Source organism: Saimiri boliviensis, chromosome 4 (assembly GCF_048565385.1).
Source record: "Saimiri boliviensis isolate mSaiBol1 chromosome 4, mSaiBol1.pri, whole genome shotgun sequence".
NCBI classification, from domain to species: Eukaryota; Metazoa; Chordata; class Mammalia; order Primates; family Cebidae; genus Saimiri; species Saimiri boliviensis.
Window position 1 is genome coordinate 132,653,468 of NC_133452.1, and position 19,396 is coordinate 132,672,863.

The 19,396-nt window shown below is 46.6% G+C and overlaps 2 pseudogenes; one reads left to right on the forward strand and one right to left on the reverse strand.

Annotated features, from left to right (window-relative positions):
- Positions 1-1,953: 1,953 nt before the first annotated feature.
- LOC141584356 (keratin, type II cytoskeletal 8 pseudogene) lies at positions 1,954-16,424 on the reverse strand (annotated as a pseudogene).
- LOC101046412 (patr class I histocompatibility antigen, A-126 alpha chain-like) lies at positions 15,864-19,396 on the forward strand (annotated as a pseudogene).

A 19,396-nucleotide genomic window follows, 5' to 3' on the forward strand; every position in this document is an offset into this window, starting at 1 on the left:
TCTGCAAAGGTGTCCAAATGTGTCTTCATCCCTGTTAGTATAACGTGAGAAGGTGGGGGACCAGTCCACCCCCATGTCCTCCATGACCCCCTTCCCCGCACTGCCCCATGTTGTTTCTGCCTAATTATGTTTCCTGTTCCAGAGACATGGGGCTTGGATGTCTTTATCTCTGTCTGAACTTCATGGTGTACTGAGCTGCAATTTCCTACTTCCCTATAAAAATTAGAGTCTGAATATAAATTTACTTCTTCAAATTCTTGCCATGAGAAGTTGATGTGTTAATTAAAGGAGGAGATTACTAAAATTTAAGAGACAAAATAAATGGAAGACCTGAGAACCTTCCAGAGTCTATGTGTTTCTTCTACTGATCTCTTGCAGAGGAGAGTATATGGGGCTGCGGCCAGTGGGAGCTCAGGCCATTGTGGGCTTTATGTGGTCACTGCTCAGCTGGGTCATCTTGGCTGCTCCAATGGCCTTGGTCCTTCAGTAGAACCTTGTCCCACCAGGACCTGTGATCACAGGGACTCAGATGTCGTTTAGAGCAGTCCCTGCACACAGAAGTCCTTGTGGTATCAAGAGACTGAGCTTTCAGACCTGTCCAGTGCTTGCCCTCCTTCCAGGGCTCTTTCCTGGATTGTATTTTTCATCTTTTCACCAGCCTTCTTCTAGGAACCAGATTCTGACATTTGCAGAGAGGAGGGGTCCCATAGTTTCTCATTGTAGGTAACTTTCTGTTGGAACTCCTTCTGCTCTCTCTCCTATTCTTCTTCCTGCCCCGAGTTGTAGTGATCCTAGTGTCAACTCCAATACAAACCCATGGATTTGTAAAACAGAGTCTAATTTAAATTTATACTCAGTTGCAAAATTGGACTTACAATCCTAGGATTATCTTTCCTGAAGAGAGACATATGGTTGTGTGCTGCCGTGTGCAGGAGGGTTGGTGTGGGAGGAGGAATGCGGTGGAGGCAGGGGGGCACACAAGCAGCACTGGTGACAAAAGCACTAGTGGCACTGATTTCAGTGTGAGAGGATGTTGTATTGTAGCTGAGGCTACAACACAGCATTTGGCCTGAGGCTACATTAGTAAAGATACTGCCTTTCAAATAGGGAGGTGCTCTATGGTGATCATTCATTGAACTGACATTGGTTGTCTGTTAGGTAAATGACTGTTTTTGCATTTGGAAAACATCTTTAAAGTAAAAACAGATAAATTTGGCCTTGTGGTGCATATGTTCTAGGGAGAAGAGGCAGACGTAAGATACACTATGAGCAGAGTAAGGAAGGACAATGCTCATGTTAGAAGGTGGCAAGTGCTGTGGGGGTGATGCAGAGTGTGGGCTGTGGGGACAGGGAGGTGGCTGTTGTACTGTGGTCAGTGTGGGCCGTCTTTCAAATGTGACCTTCAAAGAAAGATTTCTTTTTCACAGTTGGCAGAGCTAATTGTGGCTTTATTTTGGAAACACACACACAGACACACACACACACACAGACACACACACACACACACACACACAGTTACTTTGTAGCTGAAAGTGTGCGCAAGTGGGGGTACCCCAGGCAGTGAACACCCCCACAGGCAGGCTGAGGGCGAGGGCTGAGCCTCAGGTGGGTCTCCTGTTCCCAATGCTCCCCTGCACAGTGGCCTCCCCCACAGGCTCTGGGGCAGTCACAGGAAGGGGTAGATTGAGAGACGCTGCCGTGGCAGTTTACTTGGGCAGCACATTCGAGGACTTGTACAGCAGCTTCCTACCACGGGTCTTAATGGTCTTAATTTTTCTCAAAAGCATGACCCTGGAGGAGCTAGTGCAGCGGAACGAGCTGGAGCCCCCACCAGAGTGAACGCTGGAGCCCAGGCAGTAGCTGAGGCCAGGGCTTGTGAGGCCCCTGCAGGCCAAGCTCAGCTCACCTGAGTAGCCACTGGTGGTGCTCCTATGGATATTCACATTCCATGTCCCAGATTCCAGCCAGCCCTCCTTGCCCTGCAGCAGCGTCCTGTAGGAGGCGGTCTCGATGTCCAGAGCCTGCTTGATGTTCCTCAGCTCCTGGTACTGGCACAGCTGCCATGCCATGTCCTGCTTTGCCCACTGTTGGGCGGCCTCCAGCACGGACAGCTTGGCTTTATTAATGGCCAGCTCCCCATGCTCCTTGGCATCTGTGATGATGGCCTGCCGGGAGGCCCACTGGTTTTTGAGGCCCTCCATCTCAGCCTGAAGCCATCTGAGGTTCCAGGTCATCTCTGAGATCTCCGTGTTCATGTGACAAAGGTCATCCCATGCTTCCCAGCCGGAGCCTACCGCTCCTCCTACTTGATCAGGGGCAGGCTCTCAGCCTCAGCCTGGCTGCAGTTGGTGAACTCCTCTTATTGGGCCTGGATCTCAGTGATGATGCGGTTCATGTCCAGGGAGCGGATATTGTCCATGGACAGCATCGCAGATGTATCTGAGATCGGGGACTGAAGCTCCCGGATCTCCTGTTCACACAACTGCCGGAGGAAGTTGATCTCATCTGTCAGCTCTTCCACGTGAGACTCCAGCTCTACCTTGTTCATGTAAGCTTCATCCACATTCTTCTTGATGAGGCCAAATTCATTCTCCATCTTTGTATGATTATTGATCTCATCCTCGTATTTGTTCTCGAAGTCTTCCATCAGCCCCTGTGTGTTGCCAAACTCCGCCTCCAGCTCTAGCTTTTCCTGGCCCAGAGTGTCCAGCTGCTGCTGAAGGTTGATGTGGCTCTCGATCATGTGGTCCATGCTCCTCTGAGTCATCTTCTGCTGCTTTAGGAGGCTCCACTTGGTCGCCATCATCTTGCTCTACTGCTCCAGGAACTGTACCCTGTTGACAAAAGAGGCAAATTTGTCATTGAGGGTCTTGATCTGTTACTTCTCCTGTATGCATTTGGCCTGGGTGTTGGGATTCACCTCCAGCTTAAGGGGACTCAACAGGCTCTGGTTAAACATGATGGCTGTGATGCCCCCATTCCACAAGCCTTGCCACAGCCTCCACCCAGACCTTTGCTGTGCCCAAGCTACCCCAAAGCTGCTGCCACTGCTGCCCACTTAGGAGAAGCTCAAGGAGCTGATGTGGGTGCCAGGCCCACTCATGTAGGAGCAGATGCTGAAGGCCTGGGGGCCAGAGTGGAATACCTTGTAGTACTTCTGGGTCACCCTGATGGACATGGTGGGGAAAGTGTGCTGAGCCTGGCAGAGATTGAAGAAGGAGCAGAGAAGCTGCTTCTAGGTCTTGAAGAAAGATTTGAAGGACATGAGGAGATATCTATGAGGATGTCTAGGAAAGTTCTTTCCAGGCAAGGAGGCTCCCGTGCAATTATACTAGGTCAGGATGGTGTCTGTGCTCTGCAAAGTGGAAAGAGGTCAGAAGGGCTGGACAGAATAACTGAGATGAGTTCTGAGGTGTGGCCAGAGCAGACAGGTCTGGAGGGTGTGGGCAGGGTTTTCTCTTTCGCTCTGAATGATATGGGGTGTTGGGGTACAGTTTTGAAAAGTGGGACGTGGTAGGACTTATTCTTTAAAAGCTTCTCTCTGGCTGCTCTACTGAGAACAGAATTGACAGGTGGTGTACAAGCAAGGCAGTAGAGAAAACAGTGGGAAAGGTATGTAGCATTTCAGGACAGAGATGTCGGTTACTTTGACCTGGGTGTCGGCAGTGGAAATAATGAGAAGTGATGGGATTCTGTTTGCATCATAGTATTTGCTAATAAATTGTATCTGTGATCTGAGAAAGAAGAATCAAAGACAGCCATAGTCTTAGACTGTGAGTTTAGAAGGGTGGTGCTGCTGTCAGTAGAGAAGGGGAGACTTTGGCAGGAGCATAAGGAGGAGAGGGCATCGCAGGCATTCAGTGGAGGAGACATCTACGAGGAGTGCAGGTGAGGGGCCCGGATGCCTCTGCAGCTACAGCTTCGCCATCCAGTTACTCTCCTGCTTCCACCCCCTGCCCCCCAGTGTCTCAGGTGTCTCAGAGCCAGAGCACCAATTCTCTCCTGGACTATTTACACAGGTGTGTGAAAGGGAAGTTACGGTTTCCAATTGGTTACAATAAGTTACAGATTAATATTGTTCTTTCTTGGGTGATTAAGGGAATGATAAGACAATAGGTAATTAGAACACTTAAGAAGGGTAAAATAGTGAAAAGATTTTGATTAGTTTAAAAAAGGCAAGAAAAGAAAAATAATGGAGCAAAAAAGAGGTAATGTTAGAAAACAGCAAATGACAAGGTGGACTTAAACCCAACCAGGGCGACAATGACATTAAACATAATGGACTCAAACACCCCAAATACAAGGCAAATAATGCAGAGGGGCAAAAATAAATAAATAAATAAACAACCATAGACTGTTTAAAAAAAGACATACTATTGGTAGAAGATACAGAAAAGTTGAAAGTAAAAGGATAGAAAAGTAATACCAGACAAACATTCATGAAAAAGTACATGGAGATACCACTTAGAAAAATCACAGGACACGAGTCTCCTGAGATATACAATACATGTAGCACCTTACTATATGTTTTCTTTTTTTCAGAGACAGGGTCTTGCTTTGTTGCCCAGGCTGAAATGCAATGGTAATCATAGCTGAGCTGACTGTAACTTCAAACTCCTGGGCTCAAGCAATTCTCCTGCCTCAGCCTCCCAAATGGCTAGGACTATAAGCACATGCGTCCACTCCTGCCTGTAAGGTCCTTAATATAGTTTCCTATTTGCTGTGGTTTGATCCATGAACCAATATCATGCCATGTATTTGATTTGCATAGGTACACAACAAATATTATATGAATAAAGAAATAAAACCACCCAGTGATTCAAGCCACATCCACAGTTATATTTTACAAATGAAAAGCAATATCCTAGACAAGTAACGTAAAATAAATTGAATTATGTCATCTAGAGCAGAATCAGGAACATGCACTCCATTCCCTGTACTCAAGGAATCAGAGCTGCTCTGGGGTAGTAGCAGTTATCATGCGAGTTAGATATACTATTTACTAGAATTAGAATGGATACATTTCAAAATATACTAAAGAAAGGGTGTGGAAGGATTAACTGAATGCAAAGATAAAGGAAGAAAATTGATTTGTTTAAAAGATAGATACAATCTTTAAAGAAAAAATATTTTTTAAAAAAGAGAGGCCTTATTTGGACCAAAACAGAGATGAGCTCGTCAGGTGGGAAAATGCCTAAGTGCAGCTTCCAGATCAAAAGGAGACCCCCAAAAAGCTTGAGACATTTTTGGTTGTCACATGGGGGTTGGCGGGAGGGAGTCAGTGGGGTGCTTCGGGCATACCTCTCACAATGCCCAGGACAGCACCCTCCACAAGGCATTCTTTAGCCCAAACTGTTAATAGGGCTGCTGTTGAGAAACCCACCCTGGAGGTAAGTGCAGGAATGTCCTCAGCATTTCACAGTTGAAGAAACTGAGGCACCAGGCAAAGCGCCAGTGAGATCAGGGCCGCAGTTTGAATCCAGGTCACCTGACTGCAGCGTCCAGGATCCCCCATTAAGTCAGGGACCCGTGAGCTGACCAGAAACAATCCCAATTGCGAGGTGCCTGCGTGGCCTGTTGGCGCCACCTGGTGTTGGCACTGGGCCTGTGGTTCCCTGAAGCTGGCTGGGAGGGGGTGGGCGGGGCAGGGAAGGAAAAATCAGGTTTCGGTGGGAAATCTTTGTATACTCTTAGGGATAATCCTTCCTCAGGCTCTCCAGATTTCAAGCCATGACTTCGCTTAGGAAGTAAAAAAAAAAAAAAAAAAAAAAAGAAAAAGAAAAAGAAAGAAAAGAAGAAATGACAATATTCATATTGATTCTTCCATCTCGATTTTCCCAGCCCTCACCAGTCTCCTCCTGTGACTCCATCAGCAACTCTCTCCAAGAAACAAAACATTTACTCTCTCAACGGACTGCTCAGGGTTCTTCTCTCAGCCTTGAGCAAGCAGCTTCTAACTGGAAAGCCCATCAGGAAACCCCCGGGTTCACAGGCCCAGCATCCAACCATGTGGCTGCCACAGTTCTGCACCTGACCTCACACTAGGGAGCCCCATGCTGGAGGAGGCCCGGCCTTCTCTGACCTCCTGAACCCACCCAGGCTCATGATCTGCACTTAGGCCACCCCTGATTCTGCCTGGTCCATTAGCTCCAGCAACACAGCTCCACACCAGGACTGCTGTGTAGTGAGGCTGCGAGGCCTTCGTATCCTGTTCCTAGCAGGGATTCCACCTAGGCCACTACCCTAGCAGCTGGAAGTGGATCTTCGTTTCCATGTGGACTAGGAGATTTGTTGCGACCCATCAGCCTGAGGTTGCCTCTGCCCACCCTTTGCACCCTGAGATCACCACAGCCACAGATACCATCTCCCACCAGACCTTCCTAGAGAGGGGGCTCCAAATCTGAGTTCCTTTTTAATTAAATTTTACTGCAAAGTCAGCAATGCAGGAAAATCTGTAAAGAATATCCAAATAAAATGAAAAACAGTTTTATTCACTTCCAAAGTCAAAACAGGGGTTATGAGAAATGAGACATAAATTACCAAAATTGTGAACAAAACAGAGAATATTACTAATCATCCTTTAGAAATTAAAAAGCATTAGTAAATACTTGGAACAACTTTATGCAAAGTTAGACCACTTAGGTAAAATGGATAAATTCATAAAAGATACAAATCGCCAAAAGTGACTCCAGAATAAATAGAAAATCTGAATAGAACTTTACACTAAATCAGTAATTTCAAAACCTTCTCACAAAGAAATGCCCAAGCCCAGATATTTTCACTGTTGAATACTATCAATTATTTAAATAACAAGGCAATCCTTCAAAAGCACTCTCAGACAATAGGAGAGGAAGGAAGACTTTCCAGCTCATTTGTGGAACTGGCTTTACCCTCATATCAAAGTCAGACAAAGACTCACAAGAAAAGAACACCACACAGACCAGTATCACCAATGAACACAAATGCAAACATCTTTAGCAAACATCCTTAACAAACACTGGCAAACTGAATACAACACCATATAAAAAGGATTACACTCCATGACCAATGGGATTCATCCCAGGAATGCAAGATTGGCTTAACATTTGGAAATCAATTAATTTAATGCATCATATTAATAAAATAAAGTTACAGAGCCACACAATTATTTCAATAGATGCAGAAGAAACAGTTGACAAAAATCTTAACACCATTCGTGTTCACAATTTTCAATAAAATAGGAAAGGAGGGGATCTGCCTCACTCCGATAAAGGGCATCTGTGAAAAACCCACAGCTAAAATCATGTATAGTGCTTTCCTCTATGGTGGGGATCAAAGCAAAGATGTCCACTCTAGTCATGTCTATTTAATATTGTACTAGAGATCCTAGCTGGTACAGTAAGGAAAAAATGAAAATTAAATATTAAAGTCATTCAGATCAAAAAGGAAAATAAAACTCCATTCACAGATGACATGATCCTGTCTGTAGAATTCACATGCAAATAAAAGCCTGCTAGCACTAAGAAAAATGCAGAAGAGCCAAGATGGCTGACTAGGAACAGCTCAGGATTGCAGCTCCCAGTCAAAGCACAGAGGATGAGAGGACTCTGCATTTCCAGACAGATTTTTATTGCCCACAGACCAGGAGATTCCCAGGCAGAGGAGCCCCACGGGTCCAGTGGCTGTTTTGGCTGGTGCGGCCGCTTGGCCAGTCTGGCTGCTTTGCCGGAACCCTGGCGTGGTGGTTCTCCATACAAAATACACCGGTCTGGGTGCCCTTTTAGCTGGCGATTGGAGACCCAGGAAGGCAGATTGCCCATTCATTTGATTTAAAAAGGAACTAAAACATGGAGCCAGGCCAGGAGATTCCTGTGCAAAAAAAACACCACAAATGTCAGTGCCACTGTTTGAGCCGGCACAGTGAGTCGCCACATGGGAAATCACACAGATCCCGGAGCCTTTTCAACAGGTGACTGGAACACCTGGGAGAGAGTAGACCTTTCAACAACAACAAAAAAGACTCTGAGTCAGGTGATCAGGCTCAGCTGGACCCACCCACCCTACACACACACACACACACAAAACAGCAAATGAAAACGCTCTAGGTTGAGAGTTTCACAGCAAGCACAGCTGAACCTGGGACTGTCCAGCTCTGTGGGGGAGGGACATCCACCATTACTGAGACACTCCACCACCACGGAAGTAGTCCGTCATCATTGAGGCAGCCCACCATTGCCGAGGCAACCTGCCATTACAGAGAGAGTCCACCATTACAGAGGTGGGCCACAATTGCTGAGGCAGTTCTAACTACACCCATATTAACAGGACTGCAGGGAAGTTCACACAGCAGCTGGGCAGAGCCCACAGCAGCTCAGCAAAGCCTCTGCAGGCAGACAGTGACTAGGCTGCCTCCTTGCTGAGCAGGGCAGCCCTGAATAAAAAAGGCAGCAGCACAACGGAAACTCATAAATAAAGCCCTAACTCCCTGGGACAGAGCACCTGGGGGAAAAAAAAAAAGGAGTTTATGGGTTCTGCTGCAGCAGACCTAAAAATACCTGCCCAGTAACTCTGAATGAACAACGGAGCTCACAGCTCAGCACTTGAGCTCCAATAAAGGACAGACTGTCTCCTCAAGTAGCTCCCTGAACCCCATATGTCCAAAGAGTCATCTCATAAAGGAGAGAACAGACTGACATTTGGCGGGTATCCTTCTGGGATAAAGATAGCAGAAGAAGAAACTGGTAGCAACCCTTACTGTTCTGCAGCTGCTGCAGGTGATCCCCAGGCAAGCAGGGCCTGGAGTGGACCTCAGCAGTCCTACAGCAGAGGGGCCAGACTGTTAGAAGGAAAACGAAGAAAAAAAATAACTTCATCATCTACAAACCGGAAGTTCTCGCAGAGACCCAATCTGAAAGTCAGCAACTACAAAGACGACAGGTGGATAAGTTCACAAAGATGGGAAGAAACCAGCACAAAAAGAATGAAAAAAACCCGAAACCAGAACATCTCTCCTCCTACAAGGGATTACAACTCCTCACCAGCAAGGGAACAAGGCTGGATGGATAATGAGTATGATGAATGGTTGAATCAGACTGCAGAAAGTGGATAATAAGAAACTTCACTGAGCTAAAAGAACATGTTCTAACACAAAGCAAAGAAACTAAGAACGCTGAAAAAAAAACTTGACAAAATGCTAATGAGAATGGACAACATAGAGAGGAATATAAGTGAATTGATGGAGCTGAAAAACAAAACACAAGAACTTCACGAAGCATGCACAAGTTTCAACAGCCGAATTGACCAAGCAGAAGAAAGGATATCAGAGGTCGAAGATCAACTCAATGAAATAAAATGAGAAGGCAAGAATAGACAAAAAAGGGTAAAAAGGAATGAACAAAGTATCCAAGAAATATGGGACTATATGAAAAGACCTAATCTACATTTGATAGGTGTACCTGAATGTGACGAAGAGAATGAATCCAAGCTGGAAAATACTCTTCAGGATATTTTCCAGGACAACTTCCCCAACCTAGCAAGGCAGGCCAATATTCAAGTCTAGGAAATACAGAGAACACCACAAAGATATTCCTCAAGAAGAGCAACCCCAAGGCACATAATCGTCAGATTCACCAGGGTTGAAATGAAGGAGAAAATGCTAAGGGCAGCCAGAGAGAAAGGTCGGGTTATCCACAAAGGGAAGCCCATCAGACTCACAGCAGATCTCTCAGCAGAAACCCTACAAGCCAGAAGAGAGTGGGAGCCAATATTCAACATCCTTAAAGAAAAGAACTTTCAACCCAGAATCTCATATCTGGCCAAACTAAGCTTCATACCTGAAGGAAAAATAAAATCCTTTGTGAACAAGCAAGTACTCAGAGATATCATCACCACCAGGCCTGCTGTACAAGAGCTCCTGAAAGAAACTCTACACATAGAAAGGAACAACCAGTACCAGCCACTCCGAAAACATACCAAATTGTAAAGAGCATCAACACAATCAAGAATCTGCATCAACTAATGAGCAAAACAGCCAGCTAGCATCAAAATGGCAGTATCAAATTCACACATAACAATATTAACCCTAAACGTAAATGGACTAAATACCCCAATCAAAAGACACAGACTGGCAAATTGTATAAAAAACCAAAACCCATTGGTGTGCTGTATCCAAGAAACCCATCTCACATGCAAGGATACACAAAGGCTCAAAATTAAGGGATGGAGGAAGATTTACCAAGCAAATGGAGAACAAGAAAAAAAAAAGCAGGAGTTGCAATTCTCGTCTCTGATAAAATAGACTTTAAAGCAACAAAGAACAAAAGAGACAAAGAAGGACATTACATAATGGTAAAAGGATCAATGCAACAAGAAGAGCTAATGATCCTAAATATATACGCCCTCAATACAGGAGTACCCAGATACAGAAGCAAGTTCTTTTTTTTTTTGAGACAGAGTTTCGCTCTTGTTACCCAGGCTGGAGTGCAATGGCACGATCTCAGCTCACCGCAACCTCCGCCTCCTGGGTTCAGGCAATTCTCCTGCCTCAGCCTCCTGAGTAGCTGGAATTACAGGCACGTGTCACCATGCCCAGCTAATTTTTTTGTATTTTTAGTAGAGACGGGGTTTCACCATATTGATCAGGATGGTCTCGATCTCTTGACTTTGTGATCCACCCACCTTGGCCTCTCAAATTGCTGGGATTACAGGCTTGAGCCACCAAGCCTGGCCCAGCAAGTTCTTAATGACTTAAGAAGAGACTTAGACTCCCACACAATAATAGTGGGAGACTTTAACACCCCATTGTCAATATTAGACAGATGAACCAGACAGAAAATTAACAAGAATATCCAGGACTTGAACTCAGACCTGGAAGAAGTAAACCTTATAAACATTTACAGAACTCTCCACCCCAAATCCACAGAATATACATTCTTCTTAGCACCACATCACACCTACTCTAAAATTGACCACAGAATTGGAAGCAAATCACTCCTCAGCAAATGTAACAGAATGGAAATCATAACAAACAGTCTCTCAGACCACAGTGCAATCAAGTTAGAACTCAGAATGCAGAAACTAACGCAGAACGGCACAGGTTCATGAAAACTGAACAACTGGCTCTTGAATGTTGACTGGATAACAATGAAATGAAGGCAGAAATAAAGATGTTCTTCAAAAGCAACGAGAATGAAGACACAACATATCAGAATCTCTGGGACACATTTAAAGCAGTCTCTAGAGGAAAATATATAGCAATAAGTGCCCACATGAGAAGCAAGGAGAGATCTAAAATTGAAACCCTAGCATCAAAATCGAAAGAGCTAGAGGAGCAAGATCAAAAAAACTCAAAGCCTAGCACAAGACAAGAAATAACTAAGATCTGAGCAGAACTGAAGGAGATAGAGTCACAAAAAACCCTTCAAAAACCAGGAGCTGGTTTTTCAAAAAGATCAACAAAATAGATGTGGGGAACACTCCCGTGTGAGACCCCTAAAAGGCGTGAGTCTCACTATACGGTGAGTTTGATCCCAAACACAGTTTCCTACTGGAGGCAGTCGAGCTATCCGGAAATATAGGAACTGAAAGATGAATGATCAGTTTCTAATATCAACCACAATATCGTTTGGACCTAAAACTATGCGTTGCTGCTAGACCGAGTAACCCCCTACCAGCTACCAGTTTCTGCTTTTAACCTTTTTATGACTTTAAGAATAAGTTTTAACCTTTACTTACCTAACTGCCTTGTACCCTAGATAATGGTTTAACTGTTGATATTTGCAAAGAAAAATGCCACCATAAGGGATGGCTTGGATTCCTGACTCAGAGATTCCTGAACAATGTTTGGATATAAACAAATCTCATGAACAATGTTTGGATATAAACAAGTCTCCTGAATGATATTTGGATATAAACAAACTTTGTGATTGTAGAAAATTTTGTTACTTTTTACAACCATTGATTGCATATCTGACTTCTCTATTGTATAGGCCATGTGAGGCATACATTTACATTCCTCTTACTATGACATAGACCAAAGCCAAGAAAGTGTATTTATTCCTGGCATTTGAAAAATGAAATTTGCTGTTTAGGCACAGCCTATCAGCCTTCCAGACGCCTCGCTTTTTCTCTCTGTCTTTATTAATTTTCCAGGTGCACTCCCTCTTCCAGGTATTGGGAACCTCTTGCAGGTTGAGAGACCCCCGGGCAGACGTGCCTACCCGTCCCGGACGGTCCACGACAAATAGACAGACCACTAGACAGATTAATAAAAAAGAAAACAGAGAATAACCAAATAGATGCAATAAAAAACAATAAAGGGGATATCACCATATATTCCACAGAAATTCAAACCATCATCAGAGATTATTACAAACAACTCTATGCACATAAACTAGTAAACCTGGAAGAAATGGATAAATTCCTGGATGCTTGCATCCTCCCAAGCCTAAACCAGGAAGAAGTCGAAACCCTGAATAGACCAATAACAAGGTCTGAAGTTGAGGCAGCAATTAAGAGCCTACCACCCAAAAAAAGCCCAGGTCCAGATGGGTTCACAGCCGAATTCTACCAGACATACAAAGAGGAGCTGGTGCCATTCCTTCTGAAACTATTACAAATAATCCAAAAAGAAAGAATCCTTCCCAAATCATTTTATGAGACCAACATCATCCTAATACCAAAACCTGGCAGAGACTCAGCAAGAAAAGAAAATTTCAGACCAATATCCATGATGAACATAGATGCAAAAATCTTCAATAAAATACTGGCAAGCCGATTGCAACAGCACATCAAAAAGCTTATCCACCATGATCAAGTAAGCTTCATCCCAGGGATGCAAGGCTGATTCAACATACGGAAGTCTATAAATGTAATTCACCACATAAATAGAACCAAAGACAAAAACCATGTGATTATCTCAATTGATACAGAGAAGGCCTCTGACAAAATTCGCCAACCCTCTATCCTAAAAATCCTCAATAAACTAGGTATTGAGGGAACGTATCTCAAAATAATAAAAGCTATTTATGACAAACCAACAGCCAATATCATACTGAATGGGCAAAAACTGGAAGCATTCCTTTTGAAATCTGGCACTTGACAAGGATGCCCTCTCTCAACATTCCTATTTAATATAGTACTGGAAGGTCTAGCCAGAGCAATCAGGCAAGAAAAAGAAATAAAAGGATATTCAAATAGGAAAGGAGAAAGTCAAATTGTCTCTATTTGCAGACGACATGATTGTATATCTAGAAGACCCCATCATCTCAGCCCAAAATCTCCTGAAACTGATAAGCAAATTCAGCAAAGTCTCAGGATACAAAATCAATGTGCAAAAATCACAGGCATTTCTATACACCAATAACGGACTTAAAGAGAGCCAAATAAAGAATGAACTGCCATTCACAATTGCTACAAAGAGAATGAAATACCTAGGAATACAACTAACAAGAAACGTAAAGGACCTCTTCAAGAAGAACTACAAATCACTGCTCAACGAAATAAGAGAGGACACAAACAGATGGAGAAACATTCCATGTTCACGGTTCGGAAGAAGCAATATTGTGAAAATGGCCATACTGCCCAAAGTAATTTACAGATTCAACACTATACCCATCAAGCTACAAATGACCTTCTTCACAGAACTGGGAAAAACCACCTTAAACTTCATATGGAACAAAAAGAGAGCCCACATAGCCAAGTCAATTCTAAGCGAAAAGAACAAAGCAGGAGACATCACACTACTGGACTTCAAACTATACTACAAGGCTATAGTAATCAAAACAGCATGGTACTGGTACCAAAACAGAGATATAGACCAATGGAACAGAACAGAGGCCTTGGAGGCAACACAACATATCTACAACCATACAGTCTTTGAAAAACCTGACAAAACAAGCAATGGGGAAAGGATTCCCTGTTTAATAAATGGTGTTGGGAAAACTGGCTTGCCATGTGCAGAAGGCAGAAACTGGACCCCTTCCTGACACCTTACACCAAAATTAACTCCAGATGGATTAAAGACTTAAACATCAGACCTAACACCACAAAAACCCTGGAAGAAAATCTAGGCAAAACCATTCAGGACATAGGCGTAGGCAAGGACTTCATGACCAAAACATCAAAAGCATTGGCAACAAAAGCCAAAATAGACAAATGGGACCTAATCAAACTCCACAGCTTCTGCACAGCAAAAGAAACAGTCATTAGAGTGAATCGGCAACCAACAGAATGGGAAAAAATTTTTGCATGACAAAGGGCTGATATCCAGAATTTACAAAGAAAAAAACAAGTAGGCCCATTCAAAAGTGGGCAAAGGATATGAACAGACACTTTACAAAAGAAGACATACATGAGGCCAACAAACATATGAAAAAATGCTCATCATTACTGGTCATTAGAGAAATGTCAATCAAATCTACATTGAGATACCATCTCACGCCAGTTAGAATGGCAATCATTAAAAAATCTGGAGACACCAACCTGGTCAACATGGTTAAACCCCATCTCTACTAAAAATACAAAAAAATTTGCTGGGCATGGTGGCGTGTGTCTGTAATCCCAGCTACTCAGGAGGCTGAGGCAGGAGAATTGCCTGAACCCAGGAGGCAGAGGTTGCGGTGAGCTGAGATCGCGCCATTGCACTCCAACCTGGGTAACAAGAGAGAAACGCTGTCAAAAAAAAAAAAAGAAAAAGAAAAAAAAAAAAAAGAAATCTGGAGACAACAGATGCTGGAGAGGACGTAGAGAAATAGAAACACTTTTACACTGTTGGCAGGAGTGTAAATGAGTTCAACCAGTGTGGAAGACAGTGTGGTGATTCCTCAAGGACCTAGAAATAGAAATTCCATTTGACCCAGAAATCCCATTACTGGGTATGTATCCAAAGGATTATAAATCGTTCTACTATAAGGACACATGCACACGAATGTTCAATGCAGCACTGTTTACAATAGCAAAGTCCTGGAACCAACCCAAATGGCCATCGATAGTATTGGCATTTACTGGACAGGGAAAATGTGGCACATATACACCATGGAATACTATGCAGCCATAACAAACGATGAGTTTGTGTCCTTTGTAGGGACATGGATGAACCTGGAAACCATCATTCTCAGCAAACTGACATAAGAACAGAACATCAAACACCGCATGTTCTCACTCATAGGTAGGTGTTGAACAATGCGAATACATGGGCACAGGGAGGGGACCATCACACACTGGGGTCTGTCAGGGGGAAATAGGGGAGGGACATCAGGGGATGGGGGATTGGGGAGAGATAGCATGGGGAGAAATGCCAGATATAGGTGATGGGAAGAAGTCAGCAAATCACATTGCCATGTGTATACCTATGCAACAATCTTGCATGTTCTTCACATGTACCCCAAAACCTAAAATGCAGTAACAAAAAAAAAAGAAAAGAAGAAGAAGAGTCCAAGGGTAGAGGTAAGGAGTGGGAGGCAGGGAGTCCAGTTCAGGGAGGGGGATTCCAGGACGAGAAGTAAGGAGGAAGGGGCTGGGCGCAGCCTGGGGGTCTCTCCCTGGTTTCCACAGACAGACCCTTGGCCAGGACTCAGGCAGTCAGTGTGACAAAGAGGCTTGGTGTAGGAGAAGAGGGATCAGGGAAAAGTCCCTGGCTTGGATCTCAGGGTCTCAGACACCGAGGGCCGTGTCTGCACTGGGGAGGTGCAGCGTTGGCGATTCCCTACTGCCCTGAATTTCACTTCTCCCAATCTGTGTCGGGTCCTTCTTCCTGGATACTCATGAGTATCCCCAGTTCCCACTCCAGTTAGTGTTGGTTTTCTAGAGAAGCCAGTCAGCGTCATCGCGTTCCCAGTTCTAAAGTTCCCAGGCTTCCACTGGGACTCAGATTCTCCCACGGGGTCATGGCGCCCCGAACCCTCCTCCTGCTGCTCTCTGGGGCCCTGGCCCTGATCCAGACCTGGGTGGGTGAGTACGGGGTTCGGAGGGAAACTGTCTCTGGGGGAGGAGCGAGGGGCCCGCCTGGCTCGGGCGCAGGACTCCGGGAGCTGCGCCAGGAGGAGGGTCGGCGGGTCTCAGCCCCTCCTCACCCCCAGGCTCCCACTCCATGAGATATTTCTACACCGCTGTGTCCCGGCCCGGCCGCGGGGAGCCCCGCTTCATCTCCGTGGGCTACGTGGACGACACGCAGCTTGCGAGGTTCGACAGCGACGTGGCGAGTCCGAGAGGGGAGCCGCGGGCGCCTTGGATGGAGCAGGAAAGGCCGGATTATTGGGATCCGGAGACACTGACTCTCAGGGCCAGCGCACAGACTCACCGAGGGAACCTGCGGAGCGAGGCCGGTGAGGGACTCCGGCCCTGGGCGCAGATCACGGCCCTCCTCATCCCCCACGGATGGCCCACGTCGCCCCGAGTCTCCGAGTTCGACATCCACCCCGAGGCTACGGGACAGCCCCAGACGCCTTTACGCGGTTTCCTTTTCAGTTTAGGCCCAAATCCCGGCGGGTTGGTCTGGGCGGGGGCGGGGCTCGGTGGGCGGGGCTGATCGCGGGGGCGGGGCTCGGTGGGCGGGGCTGACCGCGGGGCGGGGCTCGGTGGGCGGGGCTGGCCGCGGGCGGGGCTCGGTGGGCGGGGCTGACCGCGGGGGCGGAGCCAGGGCCTCACACCTTCCGGATGAGCTATGGTTGCGACCCGGGGCCTGATGGGCCCCTCCTCTGCTGGTGTTACCAACATGCCTATGATCCCAAGGATTACATCGCCCTGAAGGAGGACCTGCGCTCTTGGATGGAGGCTGACATGGCTGCTCAGATCACCCAGCGCAAGTTGGAGGCCACCCATGAGGCTGAGGGGGCTCAGGGCCTACCTGGAGGGCACATGCCTGAAGTGGCTCCTCAGATACCTGGCGAACGGGAAGGAGACGCTGCAGCGCGCAGGTACCAGGGGCAGTGGGCAGCCTTCCCCATCTCCTGTAGATCTCCCAGGATGGCCTCCCACCAGGATTGGAGGAAAATGGTATCAGCACTAGAATATCGTCCTCCCTTGAATGGAGAATGGTATGAGTTTTCCTGAGTTTCCTCTGAGGGCCCCCTCTGCTCTCTAGGACAATTAGGGATGACCTCTGAGGAAATGGAGGTGAAGACAGTCCCTAGTATACTGATCAGGGGTTCCCTTTGCAGTGGTCTTGGGGGCCTAGGTTTTTCTCTCAGGCCTTGTTCTCTGCCTTACACTCAATGTTTTTGAAGGTCTGATTCCAGCTTTTCTGAGTCCCTCGGTCTCCACTCAGGTCAGGACCAGAAGTCACAGTTCCTCCTTCAGAGACTAGAACTTTCCAAGGAATAGGAGATTATCACAGGGGCCTGTGTCCAGGCTGGTGTCTGGGTTCTGTGCTCCCTTCCCGACCACAGGTGTCCTGTCCATTCTCAGGATGGTCACATGGGAGCTGCTGGGGTGTCCCATGAGAGATGCAAAGTGCCTGAATTTTCTGACTCTTCCGATCAGACCCCCCAGAAACCCATGTGATCCATAAGGCCACCCTGAGGTGCTGGGCCCTGGGCTTCTACCCTGCAGAGATCACACCGACCTCGCAGAGGGATGGGGAGGACCAAATTCAGAACACAGAGCTTGTGGAGACCAGGCCAGCAGGGGACAGAACCTTCTAGAAGTGGGCGGCTGTGGTGGTGCATTCTGGAGAAGAGCAGAGATACACGTACCATATGCAACATGAGGGGCTGCTGGAGCCCCTCACCTTGAGGCGGGGCAAGAAGGGGGAAGGGCTAAGGAGGGGGATGGGCGTGTCATGTCTCTTCTCAGGGAAAGCAGGAGCCCTTCTGGAGCCTTCAGCAGGGTCAGGGCCCCTCACCTTCCCCTCCTTTCCCAGAGCCGTCTTGCCAGCCCACCATCCCCATCGTGGGCATCATTGCTGGCCTGGATTTCCTTGGAGCTGTGGTCATCAGAGCTATGGTCACCGCTGTGATGTGGAGGAGGAAGAGCTCATGTAGGGAAGGGATGGCGTCTGGGTTTTCTTGTCCCACTGGGGCTTTCAAGCCCCAGGTAGAAGTGTCCCTGCCTCATTACTGGGAAGCACCATTCAAACATGGGCCGACCCAGCCTGGGGCCCTGTGTGCAGTACTTACTATTTTGTGAGGCACCTGTGACAATGAAGGACAGATGTATCAACTTGATGATTGTGGTGTTGGGGTCTTGATTCCAGCATTCATGAGTCAGGGGAAGGTCCCTCTTGAGGACAGACCTTAGGAGGGTGGCTGGTCCAGGACCCACACCTGCTTTCCTCATGTTTCCTGATTCTGCCCTGGGTCTGTAGTCACCATGGCTAGAAACTTTTCTTGGAGGAACATTTCTTGGATCCTCCAAGTCTAGGAGGCTTCTCTAAGATCTCATGGCCCTGCCTCCTCCCAGTCCCCTCACAGGACATTTTCTTCCCACTGGTGTAAAAGGAGGGAGCTACTCTCAGGCTGCGTGTAAGTGGGGGGTGGGAGTGTGGAGGAGTCACCCACCCCGTAATTCCTCCTGGCCCACATCTCCTGCGGGCTCTGACCAGGTCCTGTTTTTGTTTTACCCCAGGCAGCGACAGTGCCCAGGGCTCTGCTGTGTCTCTCACAACTTGTTTGGGTGAGATTCTGGGTGTCTGAAGTGGGTGGGGGTGCAGCAGAGGGGAAAAAACTAGGTACTTGGGATTCTTTGATTGGGACGTTTCGAGTGTGTGGTGGGTTGTTCAGAGTGTCATATGTAACATCAGGGGCTGCTGGAGCCCCTCGTGACTGAAATGAATTTGTTCATGACTATTGTTTTCTGTAGCCTGAGGCAGCTGCCTTGTGTGGGACTCAGATGCAGGATTTCTTCATACCTCCCCTTTGTAACTTGAAGAGCCTCTGGCATCTCTTTCTGCAAAGGCATCTGAATGTGTCTGTGTCCCTGTTAACATAATGTGAGGAGGTGGAGAGACAGCCCACCCTGTGTCCACCGTGACCCCTGTCCCCATGCTGACCTGTGTTCCCTCCTCAGTCATCTTTCCTCTTCCAGAGAGGTGGGGCTGGGTGTCTCCATCTCTGTCTCATCTTCCTGGTGCACTGAACTACAACCTCTTTCTTACTGAAAATGAAAATCTGAGTATGAATTTGTTTTCTCAAATATTTGCCATGAGAGGTTGATAAGTTAATTAGATAAGTCAATTCTTAAAGACATGAGAACTTTCCAGAATCTGCGTGTTTGCTGTACTGAGTCTGTTGCAGGTGGGGATGGAGAAGGCTGTGAGGAGCCGAGTGTGGACGGGCCCTGTGCCCAGTTGCTGCTGAGTCCATCATGGGCTTTATGTGGTCAGTCCTCAGCTGGGTCAGCTTCACTTCTCCACTGTCCTTGTCCCTTCAGTGGAAACTTGTCCCACAGGAGCTGTGACCACAGAGGCTCACACATCTTCCAA